The sequence below is a fragment of the Fukomys damarensis genome, unplaced genomic scaffold (genome assembly GCF_012274545.1).
Source record: "Fukomys damarensis isolate Sample0158 unplaced genomic scaffold, DMR_v1.0_HiC HiC_scaffold_31, whole genome shotgun sequence".
Taxonomy (NCBI): Eukaryota; Metazoa; Chordata; class Mammalia; order Rodentia; family Bathyergidae; genus Fukomys; species Fukomys damarensis.
Genome location: NW_022900943.1, coordinates 30,110,779 through 30,118,993, shown reverse-complemented (window position 1 = coordinate 30,118,993; position 8,215 = coordinate 30,110,779). Strand labels below are relative to the sequence as shown.

General features: G+C 48.1%; 1 protein-coding gene across 10 annotated transcripts in view; it reads left to right on the top strand.

The window, feature by feature from the left end:
• The first annotated feature begins 1,567 nt into the window (after window positions 1-1,567).
• The window catches only part of Mgat1 (alpha-1,3-mannosyl-glycoprotein 2-beta-N-acetylglucosaminyltransferase), a 15,357-nt gene continuing 8,709 nt past the window's right edge, over window positions 1,568-8,215 (top strand). For 2 of the 10 annotated variants that reach the window (XM_010610513.3, XM_010610510.3), the window contains exons 1-2: window positions 1,576-1,692; window positions 2,816-2,991. The gene's annotated coding sequence lies outside the window, so the exon portion shown is untranslated. The other 8 variants (XR_002024916.2, XM_010610508.3, XM_010610507.3 and 5 more) reach the window with 8 other exon arrangements.

The following is an 8,215-nucleotide window of genomic DNA, read 5'->3' as shown; positions in this document are numbered from 1 at the left end:
GTTTTGTTTTGTTTTTTGATAGCGTCTCTATATAGTTCAGGCTGGCCTTGAACTATGTAGCCCAGGGTGGCCTCGAACTCATGGCAATCCTCCTGCTTTAGCCTTCTGAATGCTGAGATTACAGATGTGTGCCACTATGCCTGGCTCCAAACATCTGTAGTAGCTTACGTGGATTCAGCTTTAAGTCAAGGAAAAAAGCAACTTGGCAATTTTGGAACTTGAAAGTTGTCTAAGTTACTTTTCTTATTGCCGAAATACCCAACCCAAAAGTTAAAGGAGGAAAAGTTTATGTGTTCACAGTTTGTAAAGGTTTTAGTCCACAGTCAGCTGGCTCCAGGGCAGGGTGGCTTGGCAGAGGGGCACTGCAGAGGAGAAACGGTCCATGGCAAAGCAGGGGAGGCAGAGAGCAGGAAAGCAGAGAAGTAGCACCAACAGTAGCCTACCATTCTTATTTCATCCAGGATACCTGCCCTTGGGTGGTGCCATGCACACCCAGCATTTCACCTTAATTCCAGCATCACACACTAGATCCGGCCACCTCCGAAAGCTCCACCTATGATCACAAGAGGATTTGCGGGGCGGTGGGGGCACGGGACACAAACACATCAAGATACAAGCCATAACAGAAGTCCAGACCTTTTAAGGAGTAGGTTTCTTTTAAGGAGACAGGAGGTACTTGAGGTAGTTTGGAGTGAAGAAAAGATGTGGGCAGCGACCAGACCGCAGGGTGCAAGTCTAGACCCTATCTCTAGGCCTGGAACAACCGGTATACCTCTCGCTGTGGTGACGATACTTGGGGTCCCGATTTGTGGATGTACAATTACTTGTAAAGAGTTCAGCCCAGGAAGGGTACAGCCAAGGACCACGGGGGGGGGGGCGTTTTCATTAATGCCCCCGCCCCCAGCCTTTTCTTTCTCTTTTTAGTCGAAAGTCCTGCCGTATGCAGAGACTCAGAAAAAATGAGGAACAAAACAACTTTCTCCGGTTTTGCTGCACAGAGCTCTCAACACAGAAATAGGTAAACACAAGCCTTCCTTGGTGCTTTCTGAACGGTGTTTCGCAGGACAGGCATCTGAAGAAGGGAGCTGGCGGCAAATTGCTTTAGAAGCTCAGTCCAGCGAACCGTTGCTAGGCAACCTCTGGACCCGCCCCCGACTCCTGCGTCCCTCGCCCCGCCCCTTCCAGCCCAAATCCAGCCTGGGGAGGAAGTCCGGGTGACGACTCGGGCGACAGTCACACTCCCCGTACGCATGCGCTTGTCTTCCCGCGAGGAGCACGGGAAGTCACACGCTCTCTCCTCCGTCCCGCCCCCTCTTGTACGGTCTCCATCCTTAGCTCCCTTTCTCACCCAGATCGGGTTTGGCCCGCAGTTTGTCTTCAATCGTATGAATAGTGTAGAACAACCTCCGGTGCTGCAGACTCGTCTCCCGGGTCCCGTGGTGGCGGTGTGACAGGCAGGGTGCCGGGTGGAGGCCGGATGCCGGAAGGCAGTGGCTGTAGCGGGCTCACTTCCGGAGGATGGCGGAAGTGGCTGCGGCAGAGGGTGGGAGGGGCGAAAGGAGCGCTGGGGGAGGGCTGGGCCTCCCGGGGTCGAGGGGGTGGGGCCTGGGCCGGCGGTGGGGACTCAGCCTGGGTCTGGACTTGGACTCGGCGGACCGTGGCTTCAGCCTACTTACACTAGGCAGAATCCAGGTAAGAAAGCCGCGAATTTAAGGAGAGGGTCGTCAGCGCGGCAGAGGGATGGGGCTCGGAACCTAGTGAGGGTCGCAACATCACCCCCCGCCCCCGTCCAGCATAAACTAGGAACGTGGGGTTGGGGGTAGAATGTGTGTTGAGGAATAAACTTAGAGAGGAGGGGCCCCGGAGGTGGGCTCTCGCAGTGAAACAGTGGGACACTGGGGCCACTGCTGGCAGGACTCGGGCCTCAGAGAGCGCTCTTGTCACTGGCCTTGTGAAGGAGTTAGTTTGACAGGGATTAGGAATTAACGCCAGGCACAGTTTTGGGAGGAATCAGAGGGAGAAGTGAGAAGGTTGAGGAATAAACTTAGAGAGGAGGGGCCCCGGAGGTGGGCTCTCGCAGTGAAACAGTGGGACACTGGGGCCACTGCTGGCAGGACTCGGGCCTCAGAGAGCGCTCTTGTCACTGGCCTTGTGAAGGAGTTAGTTTGACAGGGATTAGGAATTAACGCCAGGCACAGTTTTGGGAGGAATCAGAGGGAGAAGTGAGAAGGTAAAAGGAAAAGGAGCTAGGAATGCATGTGGAAGAGGTCAGCATCTTGTTCTGGGAAGGATTGTTCACTTGAAGAGAGGGCCAGATTAAAGTGCTAAATACCTTAAGAAGCTTGAGAGACTTGATTAGTGCTTTCGGTGAGAGGACAGTGCACTTTTCTATATTTCTTCGAAGACAACCTGCACACAGTCAATCCTTTTGGTTACTTTTCTGTCCTGAGAATAGGTACAACTCTTATCCTGAGCCACATGCATGTGCCCATATTGATAAGGTAAGTGTGTTTTGTAGTACAGTATGTAAATGAAGTAAGTACTTTGTGTAACATGAGGAATATTTAAGATTTTGATGATACAGCACAGTAAAAAAATATACTTTAGGGCTAGGGATTTAGCTCACTGGTTCCGCTGCCTGCCTCGCAAGCACGAGGTTCCGAGTTCGATCCCCAGTACCATAAAAAAAGGATATATATATAGATAGATAGATAGAGAGAGAGACAGAGACAGAGAGAGAGAGAGATGGAGGGGAACTAGAAAGTGAAGAATGCATTCATTCTACAGTATAGTGTCATGTTTCATTGTTTTTCAGGTTAACACAGGAACATGCTGGTTTTAAGGTCTCTTTCTTCTCTTGAGCCCCAGAAGAAAACAGATGGACCAGTCCTCATAGTGGATGACCTCTCCTGCCTGACCAACAGATGGGAGTGTACTGGGATCTGACCATCACTGGCCTCTGAGCATAATAAACCAGCTGAATGAAGCAAGGTAACAGCCTCCTGGGAAGGACTTTGAAGTCTGCAGTGTGGGGGGGAGGGGCTTGGACACACCCCTTCCCCCAGACTCCTCCCCCTCAAGGTCCACTCAGCCATGGACTTTGGACCTGGATGAGAAAAGCTGCACATTTTTTGGTGGATCTGTCTTGGATTCTCAGTTTTGGAAATGGAATGCTGGATGGGGGTTTGATGCTCTCCAGGGGAGCGACTGAGAGGAGAAAGGTAAGGTTCTTGTCTCATTTCCAACTTAGTGCCTTGGTCTTGGCCAGGAAACGTTAAATGAGGAACTCTAGGGACACTGCCATTCAGGAAGTAGGACACTATCTGTGTCCAAATGAGAATCGTTTTCCTAGTGTACACAGATAGTTTTACCTTTTCTTCAGTCTTTCTGGATACAAACTTGTTCCCATCCTTTCCTTACCAAGGCCAGAAAGGTACCTAGTAGAGGATTGTGAGTAATTGGTATTTTGAGATTAGCTTCATGAAGTTGGGCCAAGGAGAACATGAAAAGAATTCAGGTGTGTGAAGAGATGCTGGATTAGATTACCCTTAAAGCCCTTTCCATCAGTGAGATAATAGAATTTCAAGTCAATTTGGGCTAAGACTCTGAAAGAGATTACCCAGGGCATAGGTAGGCTGCTTTTGCGGGGAGCTAACTGAATAATGACAGCAGGGAGGGTGTTGGGGATGGGAAATATTCTAGATAACCTCAACTGTCTCTTTCTTTCCTATAAGGGAGGTTAGGCCGTGAAATCTGGAAAGAACCGAGAAACAACCCAAGTTTGGAGATGAGTAGGATTTGTGCTCTAGCTCTGACTTTCTTGGTCCATGTGCAAGCCTGTGTATGTTGATTAATATCCATCATGTTCTCTTCTTCACTTGCAAAATACTGATAAATAGTCTTCCAAGAGTGCCCAGGATCATGTACATATAAAATAGTACCATTGGCATCACTTGATATACCTGTTTGTTACACAAAGGAAAGCTCTGAACTAGAAGTTCTGTTCTTCTGTATTGAGTTAGCATGCTGGCAAAAGACTTAGATGTCCTTAATTAAAAGCTTGCTCTGAATTTGTCTTGTTTTGCTGCTGTTAATACCTGGGATCATCCTGTTATACAAAGGTAAACGGTTTAAAGAGAATTAATTGTGTTGGTCCCAAAGCTCTCCATTCAGCTTGACATTGTGCTTCTTGGGGTAGCAGGTTAAAGAGGGGTGGAGGGAAGTTTGAGTCTTACTGGCCAACTGTCTAATTAATAGATAGAACTTCGTTCTTGAGGTGAGCACTGAGCCTTTCCTTTCTGTGCCATATCATAGTCTTAGGCTCTTTAAGATGGCAAGTGTTTTTAGATTGACATCTCTTAGCCATTCATATTTTTGCAGGCCATGTTACGATTAGAGCAGACCAGTTCATGGTTATCTTCTCACCACCTGCCTGTGCCTTTCTTACACTGTTACCTATGCCAAGATGCCTGTATTTATTAGTGAAGCAAATAGCAGGAAGGAGAGATAGTATGGAGAGTTTTGAGAGACAGCTCGGTACACTTTGTTTGGCCAGGGGCAGTAAACTTGGGTTCCAACATTTCTTTGCCTCTCACTAAGTGAGTAACAACTGGGCCTTATATTCCCTGAGAGATGGCAACAGTACCTGAAAATCCTATATTTGTGCCTTACTTTTTTTGTTGATTTCTTTCTTTTTCCCCCATAGGAAGCATTGTCTCTCCCACAGGCCTAGGTAGAATCATTGACCCTGAGCTTTTCTTTCTCCGCTGGTCTGATGCCCAGGGCAGCCCTTTTGAAGCGAGGCTGCTACTGGTACAGGTGTGGGTCTCAGAGCAGGTGTGTTACCTCCCCCAACTTCACCTTGCAAATTCCTATTGGCAGTCTTCGTTTAAGTATAGGATCTCTTGGGCTGTGTGGTTCCAAGATGCCTTTTGAGCTGTCTCTGGGGTCCTACATTGTGTGGAAGACTTTTTCATCCAACCCAGCAGGCTCTACTCTCCTGGGAGTCCCTCCAACATGCAAGTGAAGAAGGTGTTGTGTTGTTTTTGTTTAGTACTTATATAATGTGAAGCATCCAGTCTGTTGTGTCCATTTTCCCTTACTAGTTTCTTGTGGGGAAGATGGAGCAAGAAGGATTACCTAAGGGTGTAGTGGCAGGTGCTGAAATCACCTGTGCAGTGCTGAGCTGCTTCCACAGCATCTGATCTCAGCTCTGCTTTAAACCTCTAAGGAAAGAAACTACAGACTCTCTGGTAAGACTCTCTTTAGAGTGAGCAAGGCTTTTTCTCCTGTTAGAGCAACAGCTCTGCCCTCTACCTGACTCCTTTTCTAGACGTTCTTCTTAAGACAGCTGTTTCCTTCTTGCAAGGGCAGCAGGATACTAGAGCATAGCACTTAAGGGCTGTTAGTCTACTTAGTAAGGGCCAGTGATAAGCTAAGCCACCCACTGTGTGTGTGTGTGTGTGTGTGTGTGTGTGTTTGAACAATTTTTTATACTCTATTCCAAAAGGAATTACAGGTAGCTACACACACATTGCTCAATGATTATCTTGTTAATCTCTTTTTTCTTTGATCTAGTGCACTGAGTCTCAGTGGGGTAGTGGACTGAAGGATAGAGATGTTGGGAGGAGAGAGAGGGAAATTGAGACGCTGATTTAAAACTTTTACTTTTACTGATAATTTCAAGTACAGTTCCATCTTAAATTCAGAACAAGAATTCCTTCCAAATCAAAAACTTTGAGGGCATCTTGGACATGGTTTATAGAAGGGCAATTTCCTGGAACAATTTTCATTTTCTTCTCCTTTCTGTAGTTCTCTTTTGGTGGTAATGGGGTGGGCAGGACAATGTACTACCTCTCTTAATTCTTCCATTCTGTGGCCAGATTTTTTTCCCCCTTTGCATGTAATCAACCCCAGGTTTGGGCCTAGGATTTAGGTACTTGGCTCCTTGTTTCTGTTTTTGTTCCCTGATCTTTCCTCTCCATGAAACATCTATGGACAGCCCCAAGTCCCCTTTCCCAGTGAATGTGGCACTCATCTACCTGGCTTTTTGCCTCTCAGATTTTTTTTGCTGTTGTTGTTGTTTTTTTGCGTCCATCTAAAAATTCATCCATTCTCATACTGTACTCTGGCCCTTCTTGGGATAGCACTTTGCAGTTGAGGAATTTCAAATTGTAGATTGTCCTTAAGCTTTGGGATTATAGAGATGGAGGGTGAGTTGTGGTACACAGTTGTATATGTGTCACCCCCCCCACTTTTGATTTTTGTTTTGTTTTGTTTTTTTTTGGTACCGGGGATTGAACTCGGGTCCTTGTGCTTGCAAGACAGGCAGTGGAACCACAGAGCTAAATCCCCAGCCCTTACACACACGTTTGTTCTCTATCCAACTGCCTTAGATTGTATTGTGCTCCAAGGTGGAATTCTGACATGACATGGGCGGGTCTGCCTTCTGCCACCATTCAGCTCCAGACTGCATCTATCCTATCTCCTAGAAGGTGATTTTAACTATAGTAGTTTTTTTTTAATGCTACTATGGATTGTATTCAGAGCCTTCCCCATAAGCTACATCCCCAGCCCCTTTTTATTTTGAGAGAGGGTTTTGCTAAGTCTCTAAATTTCCCAAGCTGGGCTCTTGGTCCTCCTGCTTCAGCCTTCCAGAGTGTTTGGATTACAAGCATTTGCCATCATGTGTAGCTCAGGTTCCAACTTTTTACACATTTAGGGGAACTTTGATATTTTCCTTCAGTTTTACAGTGTGTATACGGGGCTCTATGTCCCCCAACTCTCTTCATAGAGCAAAATGTAGAGAGCAGGCAAAAGCACAGCAATTCTGGCCTTTACCTTGGCAAGTGAGCATGGGCTTGAGCTTCCTGTCCGCACAGCCAGCTAAACCAGGTATCTTGGGTCCACACCCACACACAGTCCAGCCTTGCTGTTGTGCTCTTCTCTTGCTCCACTCCTCCAGGGCAGGGCTCCCAGTTGTGTTGTCCAGCTTTCTCTTCTGCCCTACTGCGTTCGCTCTTCTCACGCTGGCTACGCAGCTCCATCAGAGGACAGCAGCACTCCAGGCTGTATGGAGGGAGGGAGGGAGTGTGACTTGAGGCACGAACATGTGGGTCTACATGCTGGCCACACCCCACACTCAGGATCCTGACCTCTAGCAAGTTGGCACTTTCCCCGAGCTTCAAACTCCTCATCTGTAGAATAGAAATGCAGAGCTACTGGAAGGGTTAATGGAGAGGCCAAGGGCAGGCTCTGGCCTGGGGAGGCCTCTTATAATATGACCTTATAATATTTTTTTACCTCTGAGTTCCCAAATGGCTCCCCATGGTACCTGACTTGCACAGAGTGTCCCATCCTGGTACTTCTCAGAGAAATTCTCTCTGTTCTTAAGTCAGCACACAGGTACTGTAGCCTCTGATGTCGTTCTTGAGTCTTTCTCCCCTCTGAAGTCTTTGTGGCTCAGGTCACAGGTTATTGAGCTGTCCCTCGATAGGTTGGCCTGGGTCCTGCATCTCTACTCCACCTTTTTTTGAGGTTTCTTGCCATCATCCCCTCTAAAATACCGAAGGGATGGGCCAGGGATTTAGCTCAGTGGCACCCCTCCTGCCTCACCGGGGCACGGTCCTGAATTTGATCCCTGGTATGACAAAAAAAAAGGGAGGGGGGTACAAACTTCTAGGCTTTTCCAGGGCTAGTAAAAATCCTGCATTGATTTCTTGCCTTCTTAGATTTGATGGTCTGGTGCTCCTTCTGACCACGGGCAGGCCTTTCTCTGCTTTTTCAGTCAGAACTAGCAGTGTACTTTCCCACTCCCAAAACAAAAAAACGATAAAGAGATGATACAACACAGGCTCTTGACCTCCTTTGGCAGCACGCGTTTCCTCCCTGACTTCCTTTTGGCATCCTGGTTCCTGTCCTTACATCCCTGCACCCCTCGCCCCCTTGCTTTCCCAGCTCGGACTCCGAAACCTCCCTTGGGTTGAGGATAAATTCTCGGCTCCGGCTGTGGCCTTTTCTTCAACCGGGGCCATTTGATCACCCCTTCATCCCTACTTTCCGCCCTGTCCTCCCCAAACTCCATCGCTCCCAGGATTTGAGGCTGGGGAGAGGGCGTCCGCCTGTGGAGCTGTAACTGGGAAGGAGCATGGGCGCCAGGCTGCCTCCTGAAGTGGGGGCCCTGGGAAAACTTGACCGTGAAGTCGGGGAAGAGGCG